The sequence below is a fragment of the Helianthus annuus genome, chromosome 11, assembly GCF_002127325.2.
Source record: "Helianthus annuus cultivar XRQ/B chromosome 11, HanXRQr2.0-SUNRISE, whole genome shotgun sequence".
NCBI lineage: Eukaryota > Viridiplantae > Streptophyta > Magnoliopsida > Asterales > Asteraceae > Helianthus > Helianthus annuus.
The window spans coordinates 34,639,933-34,657,294 of NC_035443.2; the positions used below are offsets into that span (position 1 = coordinate 34,639,933).

The 17,362-nt window shown below is 44.8% G+C and overlaps 1 pseudogene; it reads left to right on the forward strand.

The window, feature by feature from the left end:
- The first annotated feature begins 6,974 nt into the window (after positions 1-6,974).
- On the forward strand, positions 6,975-9,078 carry LOC110939488 (annotated as a pseudogene).
- Positions 9,079-17,362: the final 8,284 nt, after the last annotated feature.

Sequence of the window (17,362 nt, forward strand, 5' to 3'; positions counted from 1 at the left end):
TCGATGATTTATTTGATCAACTTCAAGGAGCTCGATTTTTCTCTAAAATCGATTTAAGATCAGGATATCATCAATTAAAGGTACAGGAAGAGGATATTCCTAAAACCGCATTCAGAACAAGGTATGGTCACTATGAATTTACTGTCATGCCATTTGGTTTAACCAATGCCCCAGCCGCATTTATGGACATGATGAACCGAATATGTAAGCCATATTTGGATAAATTCATAATTGTCTTCATAGATGATATTCTCATTTACTCTAAAAGTAAAGAAGAGCATGCAAAGCACTTGCACTTACTTTTAAGTTTGTTAAGAAAAGAAAAGCTTTATGCTAAGTTTTCAAAATGCGAGTTTTGGTTAGAACAGGTGCAATTTCTCGAACATTTAGTGAATCATGAAGGAATTCATGTAGATCCAACAAAGATCGAAGCAATTACTAAATGGAAAACCCCTGAGTCACCAACTGAGGTTAGAAGTTTCTTAGGATTGGCCGGTTATTATAGAAGATTTATTCGAGATTTTTCTAGAATAGCTATTCCTTTAACTAAGTTAACCTGTAAATCTGTTAAGTTTGAATGGGGACCAAAACAAGAAGAAGCCTTTAGAATCCTTAAGCAAAGATTAACCCATACACCCATACTAGCATTACCAGAAGGAACTGAAGACTTTGTAGTCTTTTGTGACGCTTCTAAGTTAGGTTATGGATGCGTATTAATGCAACATCAAAAGGTTATAGCTTATGCATCTAGACAACTTAAGAGTCATGAAGGAAATTATTCAACCCATGATTTGGAATTAGGAGCCATAATTTTTGCCCTTAAGATTTGGAGACATTATCTTTATGGTAGTAAGTTTACCATATTCACTGATCATAAAAGTTTAAGATATGTTTTCGGGCAAAAAGAGTTGAATATGAGACAAAGACGTTGGATGGAATTGCTTAGTGATTATGACTGCGATATTCAGTATCATGCAGGAAAAGCCAATGTGGTGGCTGACGCTTTAAGTCGAAAATATTATGAAAAGCCAAAAAGGGTACGTTCTCTTAAATTAAATCTGCAAGTAGATTTAAACGAACAGATTAGAAAAGCACAAGAATCAGTAATCAAGGAAGATACTGAAAAATTAAAGGGAATGATTAAGGAATTAGAACAAGGAACGGATGGAATTTGGAGATTCCATAAAAAGAGAACCTGGATACCTAAGTTAGGAAACTTACGTCACCGTATATTAGAAGAAGCTCATAAATCTAAATACACGATGCATCCAGGAAGTAATAAAATGTACCAGGATTTAAGAAAAAATTTCTGGTGGATAGGAATGAAAAAGGATATAGCAGCTTATGTTTCTAAATGTTTAACTTGCTCACAAGTTAAAGCTGAACACCAGAAACCCTCAGGTTTGTTACAACAATTAGAAATACCAGTTTGGAAATGGGAATTGATAACAATGGATTTTGTTACCAAATTGCCTAAAACAAGGAAAGGAAATGATACAATCTGGGTGATTGTAGATAGGTTAACCAAGTCAGCTCATTTCTTACCAATGAAGGAAACCTTTAGTATGGAACAATTAGCTAAATTCTATGTAAATGAAATCGTTTCTTTACATGGCATTCCTTTATCAATTGTTTCTGATAGAGATAGCCGTTTTACTTCTCATTTTTGGTCAAGTTTTCAAAAAGCAATGGGAACCAAGCTAAACCTAAGCACCGCTTATCATCCTCAAACGGACGGACAAAGCGAAAGAACAATTCAGACGATGGAGGACATGCTTAGAGCTTGTGTAATTGATTTCGGAGGTAATTGGGATGAACACTTACCTTTGATAGAATTTTCTTATAATAACAGTTATCACACAAGTATCAATGCTGCACCATTCGAAGCACTTTATGGACGAAAGTGCAGAACCCCAGTCTGTTGGGCAGAAATTGGAGAAAAGCAACTATCTGGACCCGAGATAGTACAAGAAACAACCGATAAAATTATTCAAGTCAAGGAACGACTGAAAGCAACACGTGATCGACAGAAGAGTTATGCTAATAACAGACGCATACCCTTAGAATTTCAAGAAGGAGATAAAGTATTATTGAAAGTTTCACCCTGGAAAGGAGTGGTAAGATTCATCAAAAGAGGAAAGCTAAGTCCCATGTATATTGGACCTCTTGAAATTATCAGAAGAATAGGACCTGTAGCTTATCAGCTACGACTGCCAGAGGAAATGGCAGGAATACATGATGTGTTTCATGTATCCAATCTTAAAAAGTGTTTAGCTGACGAATCACTCATAGTACCTCTCAAAGATATAGAGATAAATGAGCAACTCAAGTTTGTGGAGAGGCCTCTACAAATTGAAGATAGGAAAATTAAGAATCTCAAACATAAAAGACTAGTTCTGGTCAAAGTGAAATGGGATTCCAAAAGAGGACCCGAGTACACGTGGGAACTTGAATCGGAAATGAAAAAGAAAATATCCACACTTGTTCCAGTAGATCTCGAGGACGAGCTCTAAAACAAGGTGGGGAGAATATAACAACCTTCGGTAAAACCGACACCTATCATACTAATTCCGACACCCTAATATATTTTTAAATATATCAATATGTCATTATATGTACCCCGTATGTGAAAACCGAGCCCCGAAAATAGATTATACTATATAAAATAAATAAAAACAAAAATTGTTAAGCTGAGGCGGGCCGCGTAGGGCCTCACCTCAAGTTCATGCGGGCCGCGCGAATAGGAAAACCTGATATCGTCAAAACCATAAGCCCAAGCGGGCCGCGTAGATGTTTGGTTTAGTTGATGCGGGCCGCGAGTGCCCAGAATTGTGGCACAGCCCGGTGCGGCCACGTGTCCAACGCGTGTCGAACCTAGTATGTGATCGGACCAAGCTACGCATTGACCAGAGGTCAACGCGGGCCGCGTAGACCTGGCCCAAACCCCACGCGGGCCGCGAGGAAGTCCAATTACAGCCCTATAAAAGGAGGCAACGGGCCTTCAGTCCGTTTCGCTCAAATTTCTTTCTGTCTCTCTAACTTTTAAATAGTGGGCATTATACCCGAGTCCAATACCCCCTAAATTAGCGAGGTTCTGCTCTGTTGTAAGTATTATAACCCCTGGATACGTATTAGGTACTCTGCCCGATTGATCTAGGGTTCCGTAACGGCTGTCGTGGTTCTGCCCGACGTAGTCGTTGGAATGCCGTCTCGGGGAGGGTATTACTAATGTTAAAATGGGTTATTATACTAACACACGTGCATTTGTGTAAATTATAGATATTCACCAGGAAATCATAAAGGAAAACCCTAAAATAGCAATGTGAGTAATCTCCTTTTTGTAAACAGTTTTTACAAAACCTTAACCTTTTTACAATGCAATTTAGCAGTGATTGAGTCTTTGTAATTCTACAATTACTGCCGGTATGTTGGGGTTTTGTATACAAAATGTGAGTAACGTTACCATTGGACGAAGAGTTAGCCAATGGGTAATATGACCCTCAGTCAGACTTGACACTACTGAATGAGTAATTGGGTAGATATAAACATTGTAATCGCCCTCAATACTGTTTAAGTTAAATTAATAATTCTTGATTAAACTGAGATTCATTCACCAGTATTTTCCACTGACAAAACCTTTTTAAAACGCGTTTCAGGTAACAAAATGTGAAAGCCAAACTAGAAGCCAGCTGGACAGCACTGAAGGCTTGGAAAAGTGGCTATAAAAGTTACCTAAATAAAAGAAAGCGTTTATTTCAATAAAGTGGGATTTATCCCTGTAATTCAGTGTGTAATAAAAACTTGGGTTTCACCCATGTGTTTGATATTATAAAATAAGGTGGTTTACTCTGATTTAAACATTTCCTAACTACGGTCCTGATGAAATTTCCGCTGCCAAATAAATTAATAACGTGATACCACCGCAACTGGCTCACGGCCGCCCGTTCCCGGGAAAAAGGGATCGGGGGTTGTGACACATATCCACAGGGATAACACCTCGATGGATGTAGAAAAACTTTTGCTTCCAGTCATGCAAAGTTTTCAGAGGAATAGAACAACAGGGGGTAACACCCGTCCAGGAGTTAAAAGAATAGAAACCGCTGGTGTAAGTAACAGCGTAGAAAACGTTAAACATTGCAAAATTCGGCTCAACACGGTTAGCTCTGCAAACAAATTCAAAATGGGTAACACGGGGAAGCCCAATAGCGTTGATTTGGGAGATATGGAGCCCATAATTCCTTAACACCTCAGCAGTAAACTTGGTCATCGGAAGTCTGAAGTTACCCTCCCGGAAAAAAGCGGCATACAAGGTGATATAACCGGGAGGTGCGTCCATGGCGGTAGAACCAGGAGTCGGAAACTGGGCACCCCATTCTGGAAGGAAACCCATCTCCCTAACCAAGTTATGGAACTCTTCTTCTTTCCACCCTATCGTAGCTTGATCGGGACCTGGAGGGTTCTTGCCTTTATTCCTTTTCTTCTTCAATGAAGGATTCGCTCCGGACATGTTGAAAGAAAATCAGAAAGATAATATGAATATACTCAAGAAAAGGAAGAAACAAGACGGAGGATCAAGAGAGAAAACAAGAGTTCAAATTTTGAAAAGTGAAGGAAGTCAAGGAAATCGCCTTATATTTATACCCATCGCATTTAATGCGAGGGTAGTGGGCCGTTAGAAATTCAGAACGTCATCTAATAAGAATAAGACACGTCAGCAGGGAGAGAAACCGCCACCTCTTTTTTCGGGAACGTGGGCGGCACAGACCTGACAACGAGCAAAAAAGTAACTGACACCACTGAAAAGGCGCATGTTCACCTCCGATAAGACAGGGACATCAGACAGTCACATCAGTTGTCTTTATCCCAAGCCAGGAAACTTCCGTCAGAAGGAAACCAGCACGCCATGCGCCGTGCGCACAGTTGGCTCAACCTTGCAAAGGTTGCAAGTATGCCATGCGCCATGCGTCCAGTTGGCTCAACTTTGCAAAGGTTGCCAGTACGCTGTGCGCCATGCGTCCAATTGGCTCAACTTCACAAAGGTTGCCAGCACGCTGTGCGCCATGCGTCCAATTGGCTCAACTTTGCAAAGGTTGCCGGCACGCCGTGCGCCATGCGTCCAATTGGCTCAACTTTGCAAAGGTTGCCAGCACGCTGTGCGCCATGCGTCCAATTGGCTCAACTTTGCAAAGTCATCAACAATCCATGCGCCGTGCGTCCAATCGGCTCAACTTCGCAAAGTTACCAACACGCCACGCAAGGACAACAACAAGCATCAAACAAAAACCACTTACTGAAAAAGTCCAGAATCCCTCCTAGACGATCAACTTAACTAGAAGGCACACTGGACTGGGGGGACTTGAAGAGGTATGGTCCCAAACCCTTGCCTACACGGCAAGGACCACACCACTTTTCCATCCTACAAGGCGTACACATCAGCAAGCGAATCCAGAAGCTTCTAGAAGCTTCTGGAATATGGCAACATGGCACCAAAGATGCTCCCTCCGACAAATAGGACAAACGTGTCACCATTCATCAAGCGCCATGCAGGCCTGTAACAAATCAGGGAGCAGGACTGACATCAGCAGTACGACGTTTCCAACATGAGCAAATGCAGGCGCGCCACGTGTACCACTACCCTGATCACAACAGAGGAGACCAAGAGGATATTCCCCTTGGTCGGACAGCTGGCGCCCTGTAACAGCTGGCATCGCTGCTCCTCCCTCTTCTATCGCCCTGCTATAAATAGGACCCTTCATCATTCAGGTTGAATCATCTTACCCTCCATACTCTCACACTCAACACACACTGTTTATTCTCCTCAGAGCAGTACTTATTCTCACGCCGGAGCCTGGTTAAGAGAGAAATCCCCATATTCCCCTCTTAACGAGACTAATGGTGTTGCTGTTTTGCAGGATCGTAGCCATTTCACGAGTAGAGAAGGAGAGTGAACCCACAGAAGAGACAATCCCACAGATTAACCTCAGTGTTAACCTGTGTTTCATCATCCACACATTTTTACTTTTTTTTAGTTTTGATTGATCCATGTTAATCTGCTTAGTCACTGCCACTGGAAATGGTCCATATAAAATCCTGTAGTTTGAATTTTAACAAAACCCTATACTAACAATTAATATTTTTGTTATAAACGGTGAATATTATCACATTACCTTTTAAATTCATACAAGAATATCAATCGTGTTTGATTGGAGGGATGATGGGTTTCGAGTTCAAGGATTGAATTGTTCAACACGAATACCACTAGTATTTTTAAACTCACGGGTCCTATTTATTTATTAAGAAAACCGAAATTAAAGTTTCGCTTTTTACACCGAATTAGAGTGAGTGAAGATAGAGACAAAAGAGTTTACGTAACTTTCAAATATGAATTAAATTGAACGATGACAAACAAAGAAGAAAAAAACGAAAATTGAGGTGATTGTACTACACATTTACATTTCCAATATTGCCCCAATCGACCGGTAGTACATCTTCCAATACTATCATTAGGTTAGACGTTAGAGTATGTGTTATGGTATGATTAATTTTTATTTTTATGTGAAAAAGTGACTATGGTTATGGTATAATTACGAAGATAAAAGTTATCAGTTTTTTTTACTTTTGTGTGTAATGGTTTGCTTAGTTTTTACTATTCACCATTTATTAAAATAATATTTAATATAAATAAATAAATAAGAATGGTTTTGATTAGTTGAGAGCCTTGGCGCCACTATCCCTTCTTTCTTCACCGACGTTATCCCCCCCCCCCGGCGGCTGATCACGCCTGCTTAGGCAAGTGTGCAACGCCTCTAACGCTAAAAAAAAATACTTGCCACCTCTCAGGGGTGTGAAGGCATAACACACGGCCTTACACAATGTGTCATTTAGGGAGTTTGAGGAGTGTTTTCAAGCATTAATATGTGGTGTCTTTTAATTGGCCATTAAAAAACTTTAATAGGCCCTTTTTTAAGGCTAAAACTTAGTCTACACTTTTTAGATGTCAGCTAAATTGCGTAGACTAAATTTTAGTCTGCGCTTTACCGTCTTACCACACACCCGGTGCTTATTTGTCTTCACTTGGTTTTCTTAACATACCTATTTTTTGCAAAAGCTAAAATTCTATGCTTAATTTTTCCTTAAATAAAAACCATGGTTGTAGGCCAGGTTCGTAACACCATTTATGTTTATGTTCTCGTTACAACATGGCCATCATTGTCTCATAATCTTAATTGAAAATCATTTGAAATGCTAGCAAAGTTTATGTGGTTCTAAATCTTAAACACTTCAAGTATTTTTGTTCATTAACCAACATGTTTCGTAACATTTTCTTCATCTCCATCATCCTCTTGCTTGTTCTCTCCGCCTCTGCTCACGGTGGTGGTGATCACGACGACGTCACTGCAGCCGAAAAACCCAACCTCCGGGAAAAATCTTTAATTCTCGTGAAGATTTTGTGTTTTGTATTAATATTTGTTGGGACTTTTGTAGGAGGTGTGTCTCCATATTTCTTGAAATGGAATGAGGAGTTCTTGGTGTTGGGCACACAGTTCGCAGGCGGCGTGTTTCTTGGAACGGCGATGATGCATTTTCTTAGTGATTCCAATGAAACGTTTGAAGATTTGACAAGTGTTGAATACCCTTTTGCGTTTATGTTGGCTTGTGGCGGATATTTGCTTACTATGCTTGCTGATAGTGTCATTTCTTATGTTTATGGAAGACACAGCAATTTCTATATTGAACATCAAGGTTGGTTCCTTTACATCTAATGACCATACTATACTATAGTAGTTATTTGCTTTTATAGTAAGTTAGTGTAACAAGTAAATATCATGCTTTCTAAACTAGTAACCCATACTACTTCAAGAAGTAACAATTATTTATTTATTTATTTATTTTTTGTATTAATAGGTTTAGGAAAGAAACTCTCACTTAGGAATGTTATAGTACTTACTTGTATTTCTAGGCAGTTCACTTGGGCGGCAAGTGAACTCCATAGAATTTGGTGAAAACTCTATGGAGTTTGCTTGTCACCCAAGTGAACTTGACGAGTTCGACAAGTTCGCTTGCACCCAATGGAACTTAAAGAGTTCGTTTATATTAGTAGGTGGTTTAGGAACGAGACTGATAACTGTAGGTGTTTTTTTTTTTTGGAACTTCTTGTACTTTTAGGCAGTTCGCCATCTTTGTAAGCGAACTCAGGAAGGTGGCAAGCGAACTCCATAGAGTTTGATGAAAAACCAACAAAGTTTGGTGAAAAACTCTATAGAGTTAGCTTGCCATCCAAGTGAACTTGGTGAGTTCGCTTATATGGGAGACGAACTGCCTGTTCAGAAAAACGGCTAGAAGTATAAGTCCGGTTCTTAAACAACCACTTCCAAAAAAATAATTCAAGAAGCAATAACAACTTAGGTTAATGGTTCCAGGGCGCAAGAGAAATGGAAAAGACGAAACAGGCCATTCAAAGACTGGAATGTCATCAGTGTCTTCACTAGTGGACAGCATGTTGCTAATAGTGGCATTGTGTTTCCATTCCGTGTTTGAAGGAATAGAAATCGGAATCGCAGATTCCAAAGCAGATGCTTGGAAAGCCCTATGGACCATATCTATTCACAAGATCTTTGCAGCGATCGCGATGGTGATTGCTCTTCTAAGGATGATTCCAGACCGCGTTTATATCATGTGCAGCGTATGTTTTTGCTTTTGGAATTTCAAGCCCCATTGGGGTGGGAATCGGAATCATAATAGATGACACGAGAGAGGGTCGAGTTGCAGATTGGATATTTGCAATATCAATGGGTATAGCTTGTGGGGTGTTTATATACGTATCGATTAACCATCTGTTACGAGGTTATCAGGCACAGAAACCTGCGGCTGTCGACACTCCCCACCATAGGTTGTTAGCTGTAATGTTGGGGATGGGTGTGATTGCTGTTGTCATGATCTGGGATAATTGATTTTGATCATTGCTACTATGTTTAAAAAAGGAAAGATAGTTGCATAAAGATGTTCAAAGCAATGTATTGATCCTAATGAAACACGAAACAAAATAACGAAGTTTTGTATTCTCATATTTTTATTAAATCGGTCATGTTTGGGTTGGCATGTTTAACCTGTTTAATAAAACATTTGAACACATCAAATCCTTGTGCTCAAACATGTTGATCGGTGAAGGGGTATGGTCCCAGATCTCGCGTCAGCATCGACCGCGAGTGACCATTACCCTTATCAAAACCCCCACTAGCTAACAACCTACTTGTGCCCAGGCGAGAACGCGTCGGCACAAGGGTTGAATCCAATCTATCTAGTAACGAAGGAGGACTTACATGGAATATGAGAACGGTAGAGTGATGCGACAGAGCATCACATCTGGTGTACGAAAACGGAAGTATCACAGCGATGCGGCATCGCACCGCATCCAGTGAACACTTCTATCAATACAAGAAAGCCTTACCTTAGGCATAAAAGAAGATGAACGTAACGGTGCGGCTGACACCGCGCCATATGGGCATTTTCGTCACGACAAGGGATGCAGGCAAATAGTCTCCGCGGACGACGATGCGGCTAGCACCGCATCTCGCGTATTCCTTGATCACAAGTAGGAGACGCGGTAACTTCAGATGTTACCGCACGTAGCGATGCGGCTTGCACCGCATCCTATGCACTCAAACAAGTGGGACTGACACCACAGTGCAAGTGGCACCAATGGCAGTTACCTGTCAGAGCTACGTAAGCAATGGACTGACGTGGCGTAACCTCCACAACCGACAAGCCTGACACACCTGCAAAGGTGCAGCACGTCGTCAGTCCATCCATCATCATCCTCCTTCACTCCTCGGCTATAAATACCAACCCCAAACCAGGTTTGAGGTATCTCTTCACAACTCTCTCACTACTACTACTATCTTACTTTGCTTCCCAAGCAAACTACTGATTCTCACGCCGGAGAGTGGTAACAAGGAGCACCCCCCACCCCATCCTCCTTGTTACGAGTCACGGCTTGTTTCCTTGTGTAGGAGATCAACCACCGGTGATCCAGCCAGCGATCCTCGAGAGGAAGGGATTAACCCTTCTTGACGAGACCAGTGTGTTAACCCTGCCCGGTTAACCATTGTTTCATCATTGGCGCCCACCGCTACTCTTAGCATTTTCTAAACCATCCTTTTCCCTCTCTCACGATCATGACTGATCACCAAAACAACCATGCGGATAACCAAAATCCCCCAATCCCACCTCCGGTAGGGGTCAATGCCTCGACCTCCCAACCCGGACACATCGGCACGTCCACACAAAGGAGTCCCTCCTTTATGTTTGGACATGACTTATCACAGTTCCCATCTGTGATCCCACCAGGCATGACCGTTCATACCTGGTACGAACAGCAGGCAGCCATGCTGACCGCAGCATACAACCGCGCTTGTACTGAAGTGAATATACGAGCTGGGCTTCCCCCAGCACCGCACACCCCTGTTGAGCGTATTTTACAATACGACGGCAGGATACATTCACGCCCGGCTTCAAGAAGCCGACGTGAAGAACGGGGATCGTCTTACTGTTCGGTCCACACCCTCAACGAGGATGATTCCTCATACGGGTCCCATACCAGAGGACCAGTGCATACGCGCCTTGACCCCATTGCGAGGACAGGAGGCGGTCAACCTCCCGATGCGGCTCAGGCATTCAGAGCCGATTGGGCTCGCAACCATACACCGAAGGGTACGGTCATACCGACCCTGACGACCATAGCTACCGCGGTGATTCACATGACACCAGTAGCAGACCGGGAGGACGCAACTATGTTCCTCTCAGTCACCCCCGCAACACATACCTTAGGGCGGCAAAGCGCCCTGCGAACGAGCCATACAGGCCAAAGGCAGCGGCCGAAAATTCCAAGTTCGGCACGCGGATTGCCAACGCCCATGTCACCACGACAAAGTTCCCATTCAACATTGGGAAATACAGTGGTTCGACCGACCCGGACGACCACATGAACATCTTCATGGGTGCGGGCATCAACGGCCAGTGGGATGAACCCACTTGGTGTAATTTTTTCCCCCAGACCCTTACGGGCCTGGCCAGGGCATGGTTCGATTCTTTGCCAGTGGGATCACTGGATTCATTCGAGGACTTGCGTACCAAGTTCCTCGCCCATTTTAGCCAGCAGCGACACCACGAACGTGACTCGTTGGACGTCATTAACATCTGGCGAAGAGACGACGAATCGCTCGAAGCATTCGTCGTCCGATACAATAAAGAGTGCCTGGAGATAGGTGACGTGGCAGACCAGATGGCACGAAACCACTTCATCCGGGCCATCAAAGACAGAGAGATGATCATGACCATCTCTGGCAAAGAGGGTTTGCCCAAAAAATGGGAAGATGTCATGACCGCGGTCAAGACATACGCCCAGACACAGCGGTCACTTGAACCGCATGTGACGAAGGCAAAGCCCCAAACCGAAACATCCCACCAAGGGTCCAAGCGTAACAATAAACGCAACCGGGACGTTGGAAATCGCGATATTTCCAAACCGTATTTCCCGCGAACCAACACGTTCGACCCAAAGAACTACAACCCCGCCCGAGACAGTCGGGCGTCAAAAAAAGATTCTCGGGACCGCAACTGGATCGAGATCACCATGTCGCCAAGTGAGGTCCTCCTTGCGGACCCACAGTTCTTACGACCGGCCCAACCAATGAAGTCCAAGAAAAATCAGGATCTCACACTCTACTGTGAGTACCACAAGGACTCGGGCCACACCACCAACAACTGCATCAGTCTCCGACTGGAGATTGAGCGCGCCTTAAAGTAGGGGAAACTGCAACACCTTTTGCCAGGTGGACAAAAATCCACCAAGCGCATTACCCCCCATGGCGAAGGTACCTCCTCCGGGAAGAGAACCATGCACGTGGCTTCCACCCACATGATCCACGGAGGCAAGGGCAGGCCGCGCAAAGCGGCGAGAAGGCCGGAATGTGACTGGAAAGACGAGCAAGTCGTCTTTCCAAAAGTCCGAGGCGGACCGCGCGATAGGCGCGCCGTCGTCATTTCAGGCCAACTGGCACACTACTGCACCGAGCGTCTATTCATAGACCCGGGCAGTACATCTGATATAATCTACGAACAATGCTTCAACCAGTTCGACCAGGAGGACAAAGATCGGTTGCAAGCAGTAGATTACCCGTTAACCGGGTTCGCAGGGGAAACTGTCTTTCCCCTGGGCCAGATTACTTTTCCTGTGCGCCTTTCCAGCGGAAACCGCACAAGGACAAAAGAGGTAAACTTCATGGTTTTACCTCACACCTCCAGATATGACGTACTCCTCGGGAGAGAATCCCAAGGAGATTTCAATATGATCACGTCCGTCCCCCACTCTGCGGTTGGTTTCCCAACCGAATCGGGGGTCGCGATAATCTATGCCCGCAGGGACGTCATGATGTCGGACGAAGTACGTCCGACCAAGGTCGCAAGGCCAACTCCCAACGACCAACCAGAAAAATGGGTTCTCAACGCGAGATACCCAGAACAAAAGGTCACATTGGGTCACGCCTTATCCCCGACCACCAAAGCGCAACTGAAGCAGCTTCTCTTCAGGAACCAAGACATCTTCGCGTGGACACCCGCAGACATGACCGGGGTCCCGCGTGATATTGCGCAACATCACTTGAATACCTTGCCAGGTATTAAGCCAGTGATCCAAGGCCAACGCCACCTTGGGTCAGCTAAAAATCAGGCGATCCAAGAGCAGATCGAAGAACTGCTCTCCGCAGGCATCCTGCGGGAAGTCAAATACCAGACGTGGTTGTCCAACCCAGTCATGGTAGAAAAACCGTCCGGGGGCTGGCGCATGTGCGTCGATTACAAAGACCTTAACAAAGCCTGCCCCAAGGATTGTTACGCGCTTCCAGAAATCGACAAAAAAGTCGATAATCTCGCACCATTCAGGTGGAAGTGTTTCCTCGATTGCTACAAAGGGTACCATCAAGTACAAATGGCAATCGAGGATGAAGACAAAACGGCATTCCGGACTCCCACCGGAAATTACTGCTACACAAAAATGCCGTTTGGGTTGCGCAACGCGGGTTCAACCTACCAAAAGTTGATGAACGACACTTTCCGCGGCCAAATAAGCAAAAGTGTCAAAATCTACATGGACGACCTGGTCGTCATGAGCATGGAAGAGGATACCATGCTCACAGATATTGAAAGAACATTCCAAACTCTGTGCAGCGTTAACATAAAGCTCAATCCAGGAAAATGCTCGTTTGGAATGGAAGAAGGCAAATTCCTTGGGTTCATCGTCACTAAAGATGGATTCAAGGTAAACCCGGAGAAAGTCCAGGCGATCGAGCGCATGCCATCGCCTTCATCGATGAAGGATATGCAACGGCTAGCCGGCAGGCTAGCGGCACTTAACAGATTCTTAGCCAACCACGCAGCTAAGTCTTATCCGTTCATCAAGACCCTGCGGAGCTGTTCAAAGAAAGAACAATTCCAGTGGACCGCAGAGGCTGAACAGGCTTTTCGGGAAATGAAGGAGTGTTTGATACAACTCCCAACTCTAACCGCACCACGCAAAGATGAGCCACTCATATTATACCTATCCGCCGCGGATAACGCGGTGGGTGCGGTATTAATAGTGGAGCGAAAGGGGGTTCAAACACCCATCTATTACATCAGCAAGATGCTCAACGACCCAGAGACGAGATACTCAATAATGGAGAAATTGGTGCTAGCATTAGTGCACGCTTCAAGACGGTTGCGACGCTACTTCGTAAACCACGTCATCACAGTGCTAACCAATTACAGGATCGGCCCGATCCTATCCAAACCCGACATCTCTGAGAGATTAGCAAAATGGGCAATCGAGCTGGGCGCGCACACGATACACTATAAACCGCGCCCCGCGATTAAAGGCTAGATCTTAGCTGATTTCGCCGCCGAAGTACCGGTGAATCGCATCCAAGAATGCGAAGAAGCACAAACTCTTGCACCAACGCCATCCTCATCCGAGACTTGGGCACTATTCACAGATGGTGCCTCCAACGACGAAGGTGCGGGTGCAGGTCTGCGACTCGTCAGCCCTGACGGCCAAGAGCTTACATATGCAATCCGCCTCGAATTCAAAAGCACAAACAACGAGGCAGAATATGAGGCCCTGTTAGCGGGGCTACGTTTAGCAGTCAAAATCGGCGTGCAACATCTGGAAGCACACGTCGACTCTTTGTTAGTTGCAGGCCAAGTACGCGGCGACTATGCCGCAAAAGGGGATATCATGATCCTCTACCTCGAGCAAGCCCTGCAACTAAAATCCAAATTCGCTTCGTTCAATATTCGCCATATTAATCGAAGCGAAAACAAGTCCGCAGATGCACTATCAAAACTTGCATCTACCAGCTTCCAACACTTGGCAAAGGAGATACGAATCGAAATCCTGCAAAATCCTTCGGTACCCCTGCGCCAAGTCAACGTCATTCAATACGGTTCAACATCATGGATGACACCTATTATCGCATATCTACAGTCAGGTGTGACTCCCGAAAGCAAATCAGAAGCGCGCAAGCTACAATACAAAGCGTGCCATTATCAAATGGGAGACGGTATCTTGTACCGCAAATCATACCTCGGGCCACTACTACGATGCGTCAACCCCCAAGATGCCACATACCTCATCCGAGAGATACACGAGGGCATATGTGGCATACATGCTGAACCACGCATGGTAGTGGCCAAAATCATGAATGTCGGGTATTACTGGCCCGACATGCACCTGGACGCCGTCAAAGAGTTGCGCAAGTGCATTGACTGTCAACGTCATGCTCCAAAAACCTTGCGGCCAAAGAACAACTTAGTCCCCGTCACAACTGCATGGCCCTTTCAGAAATGGGCAATTGACGTGGTGGGACCATTCCCTGACGCTCCGGGTGCGGTTAAATTTATCATAGTAGCGGTTGATTACTTCACAAAATGGGTGGAAGCAAAACCGCTCGCCTCAACCACTGCTATGATAACAAGAAAGTTCATTTGGGAACACATCATCTGCCGTTTCGGATTACCAATGTGCATTGTCACCGATAACGGCACCAACTTCGCTGCCGACGAATTCCAAAAATGGCTAAAAGAACTACATATTGAGCACATATTCTCATCAGTCGCACACCCGCAAGGGAACGGCCAAGTTGAGAGTATCAATAAAAGCCTAGTCGAAGGGATCAAGGCGCGGTTGGGAACGGCCAGGCGTGGCTGGATCGATGAACTCCCAAGTATCTTATGGGCTCACCGAACAAGCCCAAAAACAAGCAACGGGGAAACACCTTTCAGCCTAGTCTACGGTTCAGAAGCGGTGATCCCCGCGTAAGTAGGTCTCCCATCTCCTAGAATGTTGGCTATTGAAAAACTAGACAACAACATGGAACGCAGGATCGATTTGGACCTCTTGGAAGAAAGGCGCGAAAACGCTGCCATCAATGAGGCCAAATATAAATCCAAACATGAAAAGTACTACAACACGCGCGTCCGCGTTTGTACTTTCAACCCAGGAGACTACGTCCTACGCGACAATGAGGCATCTAATGCCGAGCGCCCAGGCAAACTCGCCCCCAAGTGGGAAGGACCCTACCTCATCAAAGAGGTCTTAGGGAAAGGCGCGTACAAATTACAAACGCTAGAAGGCGAACCTATCGCACGAACATGGAATGCTCAACAGCTTCGACGCTGTTATATGTAAGCCATGTTCTTACATTTCTCTATGTAACCTATCGGGCCGCAGGCCATTTGCAAATAAATAAATAAGCAATTTTGTACATTATTGTTTGTTACTACTATTACAAATGCGTGTTCCACTTTGCGGTATCCCAAAAACAGATTGGCAAAATCTTCATTCGCGATACCTATACAAAGTGGTACCCACACACAAATATTGTAATAGGCCAGCAGAAGGCAAAAAGACTTGCACATTTATCCGGCCGGATAAACAAGTTTTTAATAATACTTAACACAATTCCTGAGCCCAAAAAGGCAAACAATGGAATTGACGCGTACCCATACGACAAAAGTATGGAGTACACTCGACCCCATTCACAAATGGGTAGAGTCCCGGATATATAAGCTTTTACAAAGCTTCCACAATTCCTGAGCCCAAAAAGGCAAACAATGGAATTGACGCGGACTCATACGACAAAGTATGGAGTACACTTGACCCCATTCACAAATGGGTAGAGTTCCGGATATATAAGCTTTCACAAAGCTTACACAATTCTAAAAACCCTAACGCGGTAAATACCAGAATTGACGCGTACTCATACAACAAAAGTATGGAGTATACTTGACCCCGTTCATAAATGGGTAAAGTTACGCATACATACGTTCAGACATGCAAGAATTAAAAACACTTGTACAAACTGAACAAAGAAACTTTGTATTCAAAAAATTCAAGCACCCACATGATGCTTAATGAATTTACATAAAGTTCCTATTCTATACAAGAGGAACACAAAAAGGAGGCACACTAGCCAACCTAAACCCTATTTTGTACCGCTGGTTCCCGCATCTCCTCCGGCACCACCAGCGGGTTCTTCCTCTTCCGCATCCGGATAAAGCATCCGCAAGCGGTCAACATAGTCCGCAGCCTCCAAACAATCGTCCAGTTCCCCTACACAGGCAAGGGGCGTATCATAAAAGGAGGCTTCGGCCGCTTTAAGAAGCGACTCGGTGTCCACACCATGGAACCCGGATCGCTTATCAGTATAACCGCCTGCGGATAATACATTGATATGCCCAATGCAGCGGTTATAACCAGCTTTAAAGCCAGCATCGCGCGCACGTTCCTTAAACAGGTCCAAACCAGATGCGGTCTCAGGGGCATTCATGATAGCCTCAACAATCTGCAATAAAAGAATCATAAGTCTTGGATACTAATCCAAGCAAATGTAAAGGCAACGGATACTTACACGCGCGATACTGTGAGTCCGCAACCACTCACGGTCAGCCTCCAACTGGTCAACAGAGGACACCAAGGCATCCTTGGCCTCAATAGCGGCATCAGCCCGCTCCTCCGCAACCGACACACGGGCAGTAAGGTCTGTAACCGCGACCTCCCGGGCCTGAACCTCAGCCTGTCAAAAAACAGTAAACAGTTTACACGATAAACATTTACGAAACAAGGAAGAAAGTAACAAAGTTAAAGAAACATACCTGCAGGCTGGTAACAACTTTGTCCAAACGAATGCGCTCCGCATCCGCCTCTTCAAGAGCCTTAGAAGCACGGCTCTCCCTCTCTTCAGCCTCCTCAAGGGCTTTCGCGGCACGAGCCCCGGCTTCTTTGGCCTCTTCAAGCGCCTTCAGGGCGTCGGCCTTCGCCTGCAGCGCT